Genomic DNA, 18,734 nt, shown 5'->3' on the forward strand with positions numbered 1-18,734 from the left:
AAGAGGCCCTGAACATTACATTTAACTATCAGTTTTGCATCGGATTCTAAAATGTTGACTCTCAGGGGAAGGTCCATACGGTGCCCGAGGCTGCTATTGACCCTTGGAGACAAGTCGGTTGGAGGACGATGTATTAGATCGCGACGCAAAATGAATGTTCCATCGTCATTAGGAGGCCCTGAACATTACAATTAACTATCATTTTATCGTCGGATTCGAAAATCTGGACTCACAGGAGAACGACCATAAGGTGTCCGAGGCAGCAACAGACCATAAGAGACAAGTCGGCTGGAGGCCGATGTATTGAATCTCGACGCAATTTGAGTGTTCCATCGCCAATAGGAGGCCCTAAACGTTACAATTAACTATCATTTTTGCGTCGGATTTGAAAATCTACACTCACGGGAGAACGACCATATGGTGCCCGAGGCAGCAATAGACCCTTGGAGACAAGTCGGCTGAAGGCCGATGTATTGAATCTCGACGCAATTTGAGTGTTCCATCGGCATTAGGAGGCCCTGAACGTTACAATTAACTATCATTTTTGCGTCGGATTCGATAATCTAAACTCACAGGAGAACGACCATAAGGTGCCCGAGGCAGCAATAGACCCTTGGAGACAAGTTGGCTGGAGGCCGATGTATTGAATCTCGACGCAATTTGAGTGTCCCATCGTCATTAGGAGGCCCTAAACGTTGCAATTAACTATCAGTTTTGCGTCGGATTCGAGAATCTAGACTTACAAGAGAACGACCATAAGGTGCAAGAGGCACCATTAGACCCTTGGAGACAAATCGGCTGGAGGACGATGTATTGAATCTCGACGCAATTTGAGTGTTCCATCGTCATTAGGAGGCCCTGAACGTTACAATTCACTATCATTTTTGCGTCGGATAAGAAAATCTAGACTCACAGGAGAATGACCATGTGGTACCCGAGGCAGCAATAGACCCTTAGAGACAAGTCGGCTGGAGGCCGATATATTGAATCTCGACGCAATTTGAGTGTCCCATCGTCATTAGGAGGCCCTAAACGTTACAATTAACTATCAGTTTTGCGTCGGATTCGAAAATCTAGACTCACAGGAGAAGGATCATATTGTGCCCGAGACAGCAATTACCCTTGGAGACAAGTCGGCTGGAGGCCGATGTAATGAATCTCGACGCAATTTGAGTGTTCCATCGTCATTACAAGGCCCTGAACGTTACAATTCACTATCATTTTTGCGTCGGATACGAAAATCTAGACTCACAGGAGAATGACCATGTGGTGCCCGAGGCAGCAATAGACCCTTGGAGACAAGTCGGCTAGAGGCCGATGTATTGAATCTCGACGCAATTTGAGTGTTCCATCGTCATTACAAGGCCCTGAACGTTACAATTAACTATCAGTTTCGCGTCGGATTCGAAAATCTAGACTCACAGGAGACGAACGACAAGGAGCCCGAGGCAGCAATAGCCCCTTGTAGACAAGTCGGCTGGAGGAAGATGTATTGACTCTCGACGCAATTTGAGTGTTCCATCGTCACTAAGAGGCCCTGAGCATTACATTTACCTATCAGTTTTGCGTCGGATTCTAAAATGTTAACTCTCAGGGGAACGACCATACGGTGCCCGAGGCAGCTATTGACCCTTGGAGACAAGTCGGTTGGAGGACGATGTATTGGATCGCGACGCAATTTGAGTGTTCCATCGGCATTAGGAGGCCCTGAACGTAACAGTTAACTATCACTTTAGCGTCGGATTCGACATCTACTAACAGGAGAAGGATCATATGGTGCACGAGACTGCAATATCCCCTTGGATACAAGTCGACTGGAGGTCGATGTATTGACTCTCGACGCAATTTGAGTGTTCCATCGTCATTAGGAGGCCCTAATCCTTTACAATTAACTATCATTTTTGCGTCGGATTCGATAATCTAAACTCACAGGACAACGACCATAAGGTGCCCGAGGCAGCAACAGACCCTTGGAGACAAGTCGGCTGGAGGCCGATGTATTGAATCTCGACGCAATTTGAGTGTTCCTTCGTCATTACAAGGCCCTGAACGTTACAATTAACTATCATTTTTGGTCGGATTCGAAAATCTAGACTCACAGGAAAAGGATCATATTGTGCCCGAGACAGCAATTACCCTTGGAGACAAGTCGGCTGGAGGCCGATGTATTGAATCTCGACGCAATTTGAGTGTTCCATCGTCATTAGGGGGCCCTGAACGTTGCAATTAACTATCAGTTTCGCGTCGGATTCGAAAATCTAGACTCACATGGGAGCGAACATAAGAGGCCGGAGGCAGTAATATCCCCATGGAGACAAGTCGGCTGGAGGACGATGTATTGAATCTCGACGCAATTTGAGTGACCCATCGTCATTAGGAGGCCCTAAACGTTACAATTAACTATCATTTTTGGTCGGATTCGAAAATCTAGACTCACAGGAGAAGGATCATATTGTGCCCGAGACAGCAATTACCCTTGGAGACAAGCCGGCTGGAGGCCGATGTATTGAATCTCGACGAAATTTGAGTCTTCTATCGTCATCAGGAGGCCCTAAACGTTACAATTAACTATCATTTTTGCGTCGGATTCGATCATCTAAACTCACAGGAGAACGACCATAAGGTGCCCGAGGCAGCAACAGACACTTGGAGACAAGTCGGCTGGAGGCCGATGTATTGAATCTCGACGCAATTTGAGTGTTCCATCGTCATTACAAGGCCCTGAACGTTGCAATTAACTATCATTTTTGCGTCGGATTCGAAAATCTAGACTCACAGGAGAAGGATCATATTGTGCCCGAGACAGCAAATTACCCTTGGAGACAAGTCGGCTGGAGGCCGATGTACTGAATCTCGACGCAATTTGAGTGTTCCATCGTCATTAGGAGGCCCTGAACGTTACAATTAACTATCAGTTTCGCGTCGGATTCGAAAATCTAGACTCACAGGAGAAGGACCATAAGGTGCAAGAGGCAGCAATAGACCCTTGGAGACAAGTCGGCTGGAGAGCGATGTATTGAATCTCGACGCAATTTGAGTGTTCCATCGTCATTAGGAAGCCCTGAACGTTACAATTAACATTCAGTTTCGCGTCGGATTCGAAAATCTAGACTCACATGAGAGCGAACATAAGAGGCCGGGGGCAGTAATATCCCCATGGAGACAAATCGGCTGGAGGACGATGTATTGAATCTCGACGCAATTTGAGTGTTCCATCGGCATTAGGAGGCCCTGAACGTTACAATTAACTATCATTTTTGCGTCGGATTCGATAATCTAAACTCACAGGAGAACGACCATAAGGTGCCCGAGGCAGCATTAGACCATTTATAGACAAGTCGGCTGGAGGCCGATGTATTGAATCTCGACGCAATTTGGGTGTTCCATCGTCATGACAGGGCCCTGGACGTTACAATTAACTATCATTTTTGCGTCGGATTCGAAAATCTACTAGCAGGAGAAGGATCATATGGTGCACGAGACTGCAATATCCCCTTGGATACAAGTCGGCTGGAGGCCTATGTATTGAATCTCGACGCAATTTGAGTGTTCCATCGCCATTAGGAGGCCCTGAACGTTACAATTAACTATCATTTTTGCGTCGGATTCGATAATCTAAACTCACAGGAGAACGACCATAAGGTGCCCGAGGCAGCAACCGACCCTTGGAGACAAGTCGGCTGGAGGCCGATGAATTGAATCTCGACGCAATTTGAGTGTTCCATCGGCATTAGGAGGCCCTAAACGTTACAATTAACTATCATTTTTGCGTCGGATTCGATAATCTAAACTCACAGGAGAACGACCATACGGTGCCCGAGGCAGCAATAGACCCTCGGAGACAAGTCGGCTGGAGGAAGATGTATTGACTCTCGACGCAATTTGAGTGTTCCATCGTCACTAAGAGGCCCTGAGCATTACATTTAACTAACAGTTTTGCGTCGGATTCGAAAATCTAGACCCACAGGAGACGGACCACATGGAGCCCGAGGCAGCAATAGCCCCTTGTAGACAAGTCGGCTGGAGGAAGATGTATTGACTCTCGACGCAATTTGAGTGTTCCATCGTCACTAAGAGGCCCTGAGCATTACATTTAACTATCAGTTTTGCGTCGGATTCTAAAATTTTGACTCTCAGGGGAACGACCATTCGGTGCCCGAGGCAGCTATTGACCCTTGGAGACAAGTCGGCTGGAGGCCGATGTATTGAATCTCGACGCAATTTGGGTGTTCCATCGTCATTACAGGGCCCTGAACGTTACAATTAACTATCATTTTTGCGTCGGATTCGATAATCTAAACTCACAGGAGAACGACCATAAGGTGCCCGAGGCAGCATTAGACCCTTGGAGACTAGTCGGCTGGAGGCCGATGTATTGAATCTCGACGCAATTTGGGTGTTCCATCGTCATTACAGGGCCCTGAACGTTACAATTAACTATCATTTTTGCGTCGGATTCGAAAATCTAGACTCACAGGAGAACGACCATAAGGTGCCCGAGGCAGCAATAGACCCTTGGAGAAAAGTCGGCTGGAGGTCGATGTATTAGTCGCGACGCAATTTGAGTGTTCCATCGTCATTAGGAGGCCCTGAATGTTACAATTAACTATCAGTTTTTCGTCGGATTCGAAAATCTAGACTCACAGCAGACGGACCATTTGGTGCCCGAGGCAGCAATATCCCCTTGGAGAAAAATCGGCTAGAGGACGATGTATTGAATCTCGACGCAGTTTGAGTCTTCTATCGTCATTAGGAGGCCCTGAACGTTACTACTCACTATCATTTTTGCGTCGGATTCGAAAATCTAGACTCACAGGAGAACGACCATAAGGTGCCCGAGACAGCTATATCCCCTTTGAGACAAGTCGGCTGGAGGCCGATGTATTGAATCTCGACGCAATTTGAGTGTTCCATCGGCATTAGGAGGCCCTGAACGTTACAGTTTACTATCATTTTAGCGTCGGATTCCAAAATCTACTAACAGGAGAAGGATCATATGGTGCACGAGACTGCAATATCCCCTTGGATACAAGTCGGCTGGAGGCCGATGTATTGAATCTCGACGAAATTTGAGTGTTCCATCGTCATTAGGAGGCCCTGAACGTTACAATTAACTATCATTTTTGCGTCGGACTCGAAAATCTAGACTCACAGGAGAAGGACAATGTGGTGCTCGAGGCAGCAATAGACCCTTGGAGACATGTCGGCTGGAGGCCGATGTATTGAATCTCGACGCAATTTGAGTGTTCCATCGTCATTACAAGGCCCTGAACGTTACAATAAACTATCAGTTTCGCGTCGGATTCGAAAATCTAGACTCACAGGATACGGACCACATGGAGCCCGAGGCAGCAATAGCCCCTTGTAGACAAGTCGGCTGGATGAAGATATATTGACTCTCGACGCATTTTGAGTGTTCCATCGTCATTAGGAGGCCCTGAACGTTACAATTAACTATCATTTTTGCGTCGGATTCGAAAATCTAGACTTACAAGAGAACGACCATAAGGTGCCCTGGCAGCATTAGACACTTGGAGACAAGTCGGCTGGAGGACGATGTATTGAATCTCGACGCAATTTGAGTGTTCCATCGGCATTAGGAGGCCCTGAACGTTACAATTAACTATCATATTTGCGTCGGATTCGATAATCTAAACTCACAGGAGAACGACCGTAAGGTGCCCGAGGCAGCATTAGACCCTTGGAGACTAGTCGGCTGGATGACGATGTATTGGATCGCGACGCAATTTGAGTGTTCCATCGTCATTAGGAGGCCCTGAACGTTGCAATTCACTATCATTTTTGCGTCGGACTCGAAAATCTAGACTCACAGGAGAAGGACAATGTGGTGCCCGAGGCAGCAGTAGACCCTTGGAGACATGTCGGCTGGAGGCCGACGTATTGAATCTCGACGCAATTTGAGTGTTCCATCGTCAATACAAGGCCCTGAACGTTACAATAAACTATCAGTTTCGCGTCGGATTCAAAAATCTAGACTCACAGGATACGGACCACATGGAGCCCGAGGCAGCAATAGCCCCTTGTAGACAAGTCGGCTGGATGAAGATATATTGACTCTCGACGCATTTTGAGTGTTCCATCGTCACTAGGAGGCCCTGAACGTTACAATTAACTATCATTTTTGCGTCGGATTCGAAAATCTAGACTTACAAGAGAACGACCATAAGGTGTACGTGGCAGCATTAGACACTTGGAGACAAGTCGGCTGGAGGACGATGTATTGAATCTCGACGCAATTTGAGTGTTCCATCGGCATTAGGAGGCCCTGAACGTTACAATTAACTATCATATTTGCGTTGGATTCGATAATCTAAACTCACAGGAGAACGACCGTAAGGTGCCCGAGGCAGCATTAGACCCTTGGAGACTAGTCGGCTGGAGGCCGATGTATTGAATCTCGACGCAATTTGAGTGTTCCATCGTCATTACAAGGCCCTTAACGTTACAATTAATTATCATTTTTGCGTCGGATTGCAAAATCTAGACTCACAGGAGAACGACCATAAGGTGCCCGAGGCAGCAATAGACCCTTGGAGACAAGTCGGCTGGAAACCGATGTATTGATTCTTGACGCAATTTGCGTGTTGCATCGTCATTAGGAGGTCCTGAACGTTACAATTCACTATCATTTTTGCGTCGGATTCGAAAATCTCGACTCACAGGAGAAGGACCATGTGGTGCCCGAGGCAGCAATAGACCCTTGGAGACAAGTCGGCTGGAGGCCGATGTATTGAATCTCGACGCAATTTGAGTGTTCCATCGTCATTAGGAGGCCCTGAACGTTACAATTAACTATCAGTTTCGCGTCGGATTCGAAAATCTAGACTCACAGGATACGGACCACATGGAGCCCGAGGCAGCAATAGCCCATTGTAGACAAGTCGGCTGGATGAAGATATATTGACTCTCGACGCATTTTGAGAGTTCCATCGTCATTAGGAGGCCCTGAACGTTACAATTAACTATCATTTTTGCGTCGGATTCGAAAATCTAGACTTACAAGAGAACGACCATAAGGTGCCCTGGCAGCATTAGACACTTGGAGACAAGTCGGCTGGAGGACGATGTATTGACTCTCGACGCAATTTGAGTGTTCCATCGGCATTAGGAGGCCCTGAACGTTACAATTAACTATGATATTTGCGTCGGATTCGATAATCTAAACTCACTGGGGAACGACCGTAAGGTGCCCGAGGCAGCATTAGACCCTTGGAGACTAGTCGGCTAGAGGCCGATGTATTGAATCTCGACGCAATTTGAGTGTTCCATCGTCATTACAAGGCCCTTAACGTTACAATTAACTATCATATTTGCGTCGGATTCGATAATCTAAACTCACAGGAGACGACCATAAGGTGCCCGAGGCAGCATTAGGCCCTTGGAGACAAGTCGGCTGGATGACGATGTATTGAATCTCGACGCAATTTGAGTGTTCCATCGTCATTACAAGGCCCTGAACGTTACAATTAACTATCATTTTTGCGTCGGATTGCAAAATCTAGACTCACAGGAGAACGACCATAAGGTGCCGAGGCAGCTATAGACCCTTGGAGACAAGTCGGCTGGAAACCTATGTATTGATTCTTGACGCAATTTGCGTGTTGCATCGTCATTAGGAGGTCCTGAACGTTACAATTCACTATCATTTTTGCGTCGGATTCGAAAATCTCGACTCACAGGAGAATGACCATGTGGTGCCCGAGGCAGCAATAGACCCTTGGAGACAAGTCGGCTGGAGGCCGATGTATTGAATCTCGACGCAATTTGAGTGTTCCATCGTCATTACAAGGCCCTGAACGTTACAATTAACTATCAGTTTCGCGTCGGAATCGAAAATCTAGACCCACAGGAGACGGACCACATGGAGCCCGAGGCAGCAATAGCCCCTTGTAGACAAGTCGGCTGGAAAAAGATGTATTGACTCTCGACGCAATTTGAGTGTTCCATCGTCACTAAGAGGCCCTGAGCATTACATTTAACTTTCAGTTTTGCGTCGGATTCTAAAATTTTGACTCTCAGGGGAACGACCATACGGTGCCCGAGGCAGCTATTGACCCTTGGAGACAAGTCGGTTGGAGGACGATGTATTGGATCGCGACGCAAAATGAGTGTTCCATCGTCATTAGGAGGCCCTGAACGTTACAATTAACTATCAGTTTCGCGTCGGATTCGAAAATCTAGTCTCACAGGATACGGACCACATGGAGCCCGAGGCAGCAATAGCCCCTTGTAGACAAGTCGGCTGGATGAAGATATATTGACTCTCGACGCATTTTGAGTGTTCCATCGTCATTAGGAGGCCCTGAACGTTACAATTAACTATCATTTTTGCGTCGGATTCGAAAATCTAGACTTACAAGAGAACGACCATAAGGTGCCCTGGCAGCATTAGACACTTGGAGACAAGTCGGCTGGAGGACGATGTATTGACTCTCGACGCAATTTGAGTGTTCCATCGGCATTAGGAGGCCCTGAACGTTACAATTAACTATCATATTTGCGTCGGATTCGATAATCTAAACTCACAGGAGAACGACCGTAAGGTGCCCGAGGCAGCATTAGACCCTTGGAGACTAGTCGGCTGGAGGCCGATGTATTGAATCTCGACGCAATTTGAGTGTTCCATCGTCATTACAAGGCCCTTAACGTTACAATTAACTATCATATTTGCGTCGGATTCGATAATCTAGACTCACAGGAGACGACCATAAGGTGCCCGAGGCAGCAATAGACCCTTGGAGACAAGTCGGCTGGAGGCCGATGTATTGAATCTCGACGCAATTTGAATGTTCCATCGTCATTAGGAGGCCCTGAACGTTACAATTAACTATCATTTTCGCGTCGGATTCGAAAATCTAGACTTACAAGAGAACGACCATAAGGTGCCCTGGCAGCATTAGACACTTGGAGACAAGTCGGCTGGAGGACGATGTATTGGATCGCGACGCAAAATGAGTGTTCCATCGTCATTAGGAGGCCCTGAACGTTACAATTAACTATCAGTTTCGCGTCGGATTCGAAAATCTAGACTCACAGGATACGGACCACATGGAGCCCGAGGCAGCAATAGCCCATTGTAGACAAGTCGGCTGGATGAAGATATATTGACTCTCGACGCATTTTGAGTGTTCCATCGTCATTAGGAGGCCCTGAACGTTACAATTAACTATCATTTTTGCGTCGGATTCGAAAATCTAGACTTACAAGAGAACGACCATAAGGTGCCCTGGCAGCATTAGACACTTGGAGACAAGTCGGCTGGAGGACGATGTATTGACTCTCGACGCAATTTGAGTGTTCCATCGGCATTAGGAGGCCCTGAACGTTACAATTAACTATCATATTTGCGTCGGATTCGACAATCTAAACTCACTGGGGAACGACCGTAAGGTGCCCGAGGCAGCATTAGACCCTTGGAGACTAGTCGGCTAGAGGCCGATGTATTGAATCTCGACGCAATTTGAGTGTTCCATCGTCATTACAAGGCCCTTAACGTTACAATTAACTATCATATTTGCGTCGGATTCACAAATCTAAACTCACAGGAGACGACCATAAGGTGCCCGAGGCAGCATTAGACCCTTGGAGACAAGTCGGCTGGAGGCCGATGTATTGAATCTCGACGCAATTTGAGTGTTCCATCGTCATTACAAGGCCCTGAACGTTACAATTAACTATCATTTTTGCGCCGGATTCGAAAATCTAGACTTACAAGAGAACGACCATAAGGTGCCCGAGGCAGCATTAGACCCTTGGAGACAAGTCGGCTGGATGACGATGTATTGGTTCGCGACGCAATTTGAGTGTTCCATCGTCATTAGGAGGCCCTGAACGTTGCAATTCACTATCATTTTTGCGTCGGACTCGAAAATCTAGACTCACAGGAGAAGGACAATGTGGTGCCCGAGGCAGCAATAGACCCTTGGAGACATGTCGGCTGGAGGCCGATGTATTGAATCTCGACGCAATTTGAGTGTTCCATCGTCATTACAAGTCCCTGAACGTTACAATAAACTATCAGTTTCGCGTCGGATTCAAAAATCTAGACTCACAGGATACGGACCACATGGAGCCCGAGGCAGCAATAGCCCCTTGTAGACAAGTCGGCTGGATGAAGATATATTGACTCTCGACGCATTTTGAGTGTTCCATCGTCATTAGGAGGCCCTGAACGTTACAATTAACTATCATTTTTGCGTCGGATTCGAAAATCTAGAGTTACAAGAGAACGACCATAAGGTGCAGGTGGCAGCATTAGACACTTGGAGACAAGTCGGCTGGAGGACGATGTATTGAATCTCGACGCAATTTGAGTGCTCCATCGGCATTAGGAGGCCCTGAACGTTACAATTAACTATCATATTTGCGTCGGATTCGATAATCTAAACTCACAGGAGAACGACCGTAAGGTGCCCGAGGCAGCATTAGACCCTTGGAGACTAGTCGGCTGGAGGCCGATGTATTGAATCTCGACGCAATTTGAGTGTTCCATCGTCATTACAAGGCCCTTAACGTTACAATTAACTATCGTTTTTGCGTCGGATTGCAAAATCTAGACTCACAGGAGAACGACCATAAGGTGCCGAGGCAGCAATAGACCCTTGGAGACAAGTCGGCTGGAAACCGATGTATTGATTCTTGACGCAATTTGTGTGTTGCATCGTCATTAGGAGGTCCTGAACGTTACAATTCACTATCATTTTTGCGTCGGATTCGAAAATCTCGACTCACAGGAGAATGACCATGTGGTGCCCGAGGCAGCAATAGACCCTTGGAGAAAAGTCGGCTGGAGGCCGATGTGTTGAATCTCGACGCAATTTGAGTGTTCCATCGTCATTACAAGGCCCTGAACGTTACAATTAACTATCAGTTTCGCGTCGGAATCGAAAATCTAGACCCACAGGAGACGGACCACATGGAGCCCGAGGCAGCAATAGCCCCTTGTAGACAAGTCGGCTGGAGGAAGATGTATTGACTCTCGACGCAATTTGAGTGTTCCATCGTTACTAAGAGGCCCTGAGCATTGCATTTAACTTTCAGTTTTGCGTCGGATTCTAAAATTTTGACTCTCAGGGGAACGACCATACGGTGCCCGAGGCAGCTATTGACCCTTGGAGACAAGTCGGTTGGAGGACGATGTATTGGATCGCGACGCAAAATGAGTGTTCCATCGTCATTACGAGGCCCTGAACGTTACAATTAACTATCAGTTTCGCGTCGGATTCGAAAATCTAGTCTCACAGGATACGGACCACATGGAGCCCGAGGCAGCCATAGCCCCTTGTAGACAAGTCGGCTGGATGAAGATATATTGACTCTCGACGCATTTTGAGTGTTCCATCGTCATTAGGAGGCCCTGAACGTTACAATTAACTATCATTTTTGTGTCGGATTCGAAAATCTAGACTTACAAGAGAACGACCATAAGGTGCCCTGGCAGCATTAGACACTTGGAGACAAGTCGGCTGGAGGACGATGTATTGACTCTCGACGCAATTTGAGTGTTCCATCGGCATTAGGAGGCCCTGAACGTTACAATTAACTATCATATTTGCGTCGGATTCGATAATCTAAACTCACAGGAGAACGACCGTAAGGTGCCCGAGGCAGCATTAGACCCTTGGAGACTAGTCGGCTGGAGGCCGATGTATTGAATCTCGACGCAATTTGAGTGTTCCATCGGCATTAGGAGGCCCTTAACGTTACAATTAACTATCATATTTGCGTCGGATTCGATAATCTAGACTCACAGGAGACGACCATAAGGTGCCCGAGGCAGCATTAGACCCTTGGAGACAAGTCGGCTGGAGGCCGATGTATTGAATCTCGACGCAATTTGAGTGTTCCATCGTCATTAGGAGGCCCTGAATGTTACAATTAACTATCATTTTATCGTCGGATTCGAAAATCTGGACTCACAGGAGAACGACCATAAGGTGCCCGAGGCAGCAACAGACCATAGGAGACAAGTCGCCAGGAGGCCGATGTATTGAATCTCGACGCAATTTGAGTGTTCCATCGTCATTAGGAGGCCCTGAACCTTTCAATTAACTATCAGTTTCGCGTCGGATTCGAAAATCTAAACACACAGGAGAACGGCCATAAGGTGCCCGAGGCAGCAACAGACCCTTGGAGACAAGTCGGCTGGAGGCCGATGTATTGATTCTTGACACAATTAGAGTGTTCCATCGTCATTAAGAGGCCCTGAGCATTACATTTAACTATCAGTTTTGCGTCGGATTCTAAAATCTAGACTCACAGGAGAACGACCATACGGTGCAAGAGGCAGCATTAGACCCTTGGAGACAAGTCGGCTGGAGGACGATGTATTGAGTCTCGACGCAATTTGAGAGTTCCATCGTCATTAGGAAGCCCTGAACGTTACAATTAACATTCAGTTTCGCGTCAGATTCGAAAATCTAGACTCACATGAGAGCGAACATAAGAGGCCGGAGGCAGTAATATCCCCATGGAGACAAGTCGGCTGGAGGACGATGTATTGAATCTCGACGCAATTTGAGAGTTCCATCGTCATTAGGAGGCCCTGAACGTTACAATTAACTATCATTTTTGCGTCGGATTCGAAAATCTAGACTTACAAGAGAACGACCATAAGGTGCAAGAGGCAGCATTAGACCCTTGGAGACAAGTCGGCTGGAGGCCGATGTATTGAATCTCGACGCAATTTGAGTGTTCCATCGTCATTACAAGGCCCTGAACGTTACAATTAACTATCATTTTTGCGTCGGATTGCAAAATCTAGACTCACAGGAGAACCACCATAAGGTGCCCGAGGCAGCAATAGACCCTTGGAGACAAGTCGGCTGGAGGACGATGTATTGAATCTTGACGCAATTTGAGAGTTCCATCGTCATTAGGAGGCCCTGAACGTTACAATTAACTATCATATTAGCGTTGGATTCGAAAATCTAGACTTACAAGAGAACGACCATAAGGTGCCCGAGGCTGCATTACACCCTTGGAGACAAGTCGGCTGGAGGACGATGTATTGAATCTCGACGCAATTTGAGTGTTCCATCGTCATTACAGGGCCCTGAACGTTACAATTAGCTATCATTTTTGCGTCGGATTCGAAAATCTAGTCTCACAGGAGAACGACCATAAGGTGCCCGAGGCAGCAATAGAACCTTGGAGAAAAGTCGGCTAAAGGCCGATGTATTGAATCTCGACGCAATTTGAGTGTTCCATCGTCATTAGGAGGCCCTGAATGTTACAATTAACTATCAGTTTTTCGTCGGATTCGAAAATCTAGACTCACAGCAGACGGACCATTTGGTGGCCGAGGCAGCAATATCCCCTTGGAGACAAATCGGCTGGAGGACGATGTATTGAATCTCGACGCAATTTGAGTCTTCTATCGTCATTAGGAGGCCCAGAACGTTACTATTCACTATCAGTTTCGCGTCGGATTCGAAAATCTAAACTCACAGGAGAACGACCATAAGGTGCCCGAGGCAGCAACAGACCCTTGGAGACAAGTCGGCTGGAGGCCGATGTATTGATTCTTGACACAATTTGAGTGTTCCATCGTCATTAAGAGGCCCTGAGCATTACATTTAACTATCAGTTTTGCGTCGGATTCTAAAATCTAGGTTCACAGGAGAACGATAATACGGTGCCCGAGGGAGCAATAGACCCTTGGAGACAAGTCGGCTGGAGGACGATGTATTGAATCTCGACGCAATTTGAGAGTCCCATCCTCATTAGGAGGCCCTGAACGTTACAATTAACTATCATATTTGCGTCGGATTCGAAAATCTAGACTTACAGGAGAACGACCATAAGGTGCCCGAGGCTGCATTACACAATTGGAGACAAGTCGGCTGGAGGACGATGTATTGGATCGCGACGCAATTTGAGTGTTCCATCGTCATTAGGAGGCCCTGAACGTTACAATTAACTATCATTTTTGCGTCGGATTCGAAAATCTAGACTTACAAGAGAACGACCATAAGGTGCAAGAGGCAGCATTAGACCCTTTGAGACAAGTCGGCTGGAGGACGATGTATTGAGTCTCGACGCAATTTGAGAGTTCCATCGTCATTAGGAAGCCCTGAACGTTACAATTAACATTCAGTTTCGCGTCGGATTCGAAAATCTAGACTCACATGAGAGCGAACATAAGAGGGCGGAGGCAGTAATATCCCCATGGAGACAAGTCGGCTGGAGGACGATGTATTGAATCTCGACGCAATTTGAGTGTCCCATCGTCATTAGGAGGCCCCAAACGTTACAATTAACTATCATTTTTGCGTCGGATTCGATAATCTAAACTCACAGGAGAACGACCATATGGTGCCCGTGGCAGCAACCGACCCTTGGAGACAAGTCGGCTGGAGGCCGATGTATTGAATCTCGACGCAATTTGGGTGTTCCATCGGCATTAGGAGGCCCTGAACGTTACAATTAACTATCATTTTTGCGTCGGATCCGATAATCTAAACTCACAGGAGAACGACCATAAGGTGCCCGAGGCAGCATTAGACCCTTGGAGACAAATCGGCTGGATGCCGATGTATTGAATCTCGACGCAATTTGAGTGTTCCATCGTCATTACAGTGCCCTGAACGTTACAATTAGCTATCATTTTTGCGTCGGATTCGAAAGTCTAGACTCACAGGAGAACGATCATACGGTGCCCGAGGCAGCAATAGACCCTTGGAGACAAGTCGGCTGGAGGACGATGTATTGAATCTTGACGCAATTTGAGAGTTCCATCGTCATTAGGAGGCCCTGAACGTTACAATTACTTATCATATTTGCGTCGGATTCGAAAATCTAGACTTACAAGAGAACGACCATAAGGCGCCCGAGGCTGCATTAGACCCTTGGAGACAAGTCGGCTGGAGGACGATGTATTGGATCGCGACGCAAGTTGAGTGTTCCATCGTCATTAATAGGCCCTGTGCGTTACAATTAACTATCATTTTTGCGTCGGATTCGAAAATCTAGACTTACAAGAGAACGACCATAAGGTGCAAGAGGCAGCATTAGACCCTTGGAGACAAGTCGGCTGGAGGCCGATGTACTGAATCTCGACGCAATTTGAGTGTTCCATCGTCATTACAAGGCCCTGAACGTTACAATTAACTATCATTTCTGCGTCGGATTGCAAAATCTAGACTCACAGGAGAACGACCATAAGGTGCCCGAGGCAGCAATAGACCCTTGGAGACAAGTTGGCTGGAGGACGATGTATTGAATCTTGACGCAATTTGAGAGTTCCATCGTCATTAGGAGGCCCTGAACGTTACAATTAACTATCATATTTGCGTTGGATTCGAAAATCTAGACTTACAAGAGAACGACCATAAGGTGCCCGAGGCTGCATTACATCCTTGGAGACAAGTCGGCTGGAGGACGATGTATTGAATCTCGACGCAATTTGAGTGTTCCATCGTCATTACAGGGCCCTGAACGTTACAATTAGCTATCATTTTTGCGTCGGATTCGAAAATCTAGTCTCACAGGAGAACGACCATAAGGTGCCCGAGGCAGCAATAGAATCTTGCAGAAAAGTCGGCTGGAGGCCGATGTATTGAATCTCGACGCAATTTGAGTGTTCCATCGTCATTAGGAGGCACTGAATGTTACAATTAACTATCAGTTTTTCGTCGGATTCGAAAATCTAGACTCACAGCAGACGGACCATTTGGTGCCCGAGGCAGCAATATCCCCTTGGAGACAAATCGGCTGGAGGACGATGTATTGAATCTCGACGCAATTTGAGTCTTCTATCGTCATTAGGAGGCCCTGAACGTTACTATTCACTATGATTTTTGCGTCGGATTCGAAAATCTAGACTCACAGGAGAACGACCATAAGGTGCCCGAGACAGCAATATCCCCTTTCAGACAAGTCGGCTGGAGGCCGATGTATTGAATCTCGACGCAATGTGAGTGTTCCATCGGCATTACGAAGCCATGAACGTTACAGTTAACTATCATTTTAGCGTCGGATTCGAAAATCTACTAACAGCAGAAGGATCATATGGTGCACGAGACTGCAATATCCCCTTGGATACAAGTCGGCTGGAGGCCGATGTATTGAATCTCGACGCAATTTGAGTGTTCCATCGTCATTAGGAGGCCCTGAACCTTACAATTAACTATCAGTTTCGCGTCGGATTCGAAAATCTAAACTCACAGGAGAACGACCATAAGGTGCCCGAGGCAGCAACAGACCCTTGGAGACAAGTCGGCTGGAGGCCGATGTATTGATTCTTGACACAATTTGAGTGTTCCATCTTCATTAAGAGGCCCTGAGCATTACATTTAACTATCAGTTTTGCGTCGGATTCTAAAATCTAGACTCACAGGAGAACGACCATACGGTGCCCGAGGCAGCAATAGACCCTTGGAGACAAGTCGGCTGGAGGACGATGTATTGAATCTCGACGCAATTTGTGAGTTCCATCGTCATTAGGAGGCCCTGAACGTTACAATTAACTATCATATTTGCGTCGGATTCGAAAATCTAGACTTACAAGAGAACGACCATAAGGTGCCCGAGGCAGCAATAGACCCTTGGAGACAAGTCGGCTGGAGGACGATGTATTGAATCTCGACGCAATTTGTGAGTTCCATCGTCATTAGGAGGCCCTGAACGTTGCAATTCACTATCATTTTTACGTCGGACTCGAAAATCTAGACTCACAGGAGAAGGACAATGTGGTGCCCGAGGCAGCAATAGACCCTTGGAGACATGTCGGCTGGAGGCCGATGTATTGAATCTCGACGCAATGTGAGTGTTCCATCGTCATTACAAGGCCCTGAACGTTACAATAAACTATCAGTTTCGCGTCGGATTCAAAAATCTAGACTCACAGGATACGGACCACATGGAGCCCGAGGCAGCAATAGCCCCTTGTAGACAAGTCGGCTGGATGAAGATATATTGACTCTCGACGCATTTTGAGTGTTCCATCGTCATTAGGAGACCCTTAACGTTACAATTAACTATCATATTTGCGTCGGATTCGATAATCTAAACTCACAGGAGAACGACCGTAAGGTGCCCGAGGCAGCATTAGACCGTTGGAGACTAGTCGGCTGGAGGCCGATGTATTGAATCTCGACGCAAGTTGAGTGTTCCATCGTCATTACAAGGCCCTTAACGTTACAATTAACTATCATTTTTGCGTCGGATTGCAAAATCTAGACTCACAGGAGAACGACCATAAGGTGCCCGAGGCAGCATTAGACCGTTGGAGACTAGTCGGCTGGAGGCCGATGTATTGAATCTCGACGCAAGTTGAGTGTTCCATCGTCATTACAAGGCCCTTAACGTTACAATTAACTATCATTTTTGCGTCGGATTGCAAAATCTAGACTCACAGGAGAACGACCATAAGGTGCCCGAGGCAGCAATAGACCCTTGGAGACAAATCGGCTGGAAACCGATGTATTGATTCTTGACGCAATTTGCGTGTTGCATCGTCATTAGGAGGTCCTGAACGTTACAATTCACTATCATTTTTGCGTCGGATTGAGAAAATCTCGACTCACAGGAGAAGGACCATGTGGTGCCCGAGGCAGCAATAGACCCTTGGAGACAAGTCGGCTGGAGGCCGATGTATTGAATCTCGACGCAATTTGAGTGTTCCCTCGTCATTACAAGGCCCTGAACGTTACAATTAACTATCCGTTTCGCGTCGGAATCGAAAATCTAGACCCACAGGAGACGGACCACATGGAGCCCGAGGCAGCAATAGCCCCTTGTAGACAAGTCGGCTGGAGGAAGATGTATTGACTCTCGACGCAATTTGAGTGTTCCGTCGACACTAAGAGGCCCTGAGCTTTACATTTAACTATCATTTTTGCGTCGGATTGCAAAATCTAGACTCACATTAGAACGACCGTAAGGTGCCCGAGGCAGCAACAGACCCCTGGAGACAAGTCGGCTGGAGGCCGATGTATTGATTCTTGACACAATTTGAGTGTTCCATCGTCATTAAGAGGCCCTGAGCATTACATTTAACTATCAGTTTTGCGTCGGATTCTAAAATCTAGACTCACAGGAGAACGACCATACGGTGCCCGAGGCAGCCATAGACCCTTGGAGACAAGTCGGCTGGAGGACGAGGTATTGAATCTCGACGGAATTTGAGAGTTCCATCGTCATTAGGAGGCCCTGAACGTTACAATTAACTATCATATTTGCGTCGGATTCGAAAATCTAGACTTACAAGAGAACGACCATAAGGTGCCCGAGGCTGCATTACACCCTTGGAGACAAGTCGGCTGGAGGACGATGTATTGGATCGCGACGCAATTTGAGTGTTCCATCGTCATTAGGAGGCCCTGAACGTTACAATTAACTATCATTTTTGCGTCGGATTCGAAAATCTAGACTTACAAGAGAACGACCATAAGGTGCAAGAGGCAGCATTAGACCCTTTGAGACAAGTCGGCTGGAGGACGATGTATTGAGTCTCTACGCAATTTGAGAGCTCCATCGTCATTAGGAAGCCCTGAACGTTACAATTAACATTCAGTTTCGCGTCGGAATCGAAAATCTAGACTCACATGAGAGCGAACATAAGAGGCCGCAGGCAGTAATATCCCCATGGAGACAAGTCGGCTGGAGGACGATGTATTGAATCTCGACGCAATTTGAGTGTCCCATCGTCATTAGGAGGCCCTAAACGTTACAATTAACTATCATTTTTGCGTCGGATTCGATAATCTAAA

The sequence above is a fragment of the Schistocerca serialis genome, chromosome 5 (assembly GCF_023864345.2).
Source record: "Schistocerca serialis cubense isolate TAMUIC-IGC-003099 chromosome 5, iqSchSeri2.2, whole genome shotgun sequence".
In the NCBI taxonomy this organism is placed as follows: domain Eukaryota; kingdom Metazoa; phylum Arthropoda; class Insecta; order Orthoptera; family Acrididae; genus Schistocerca; species Schistocerca serialis.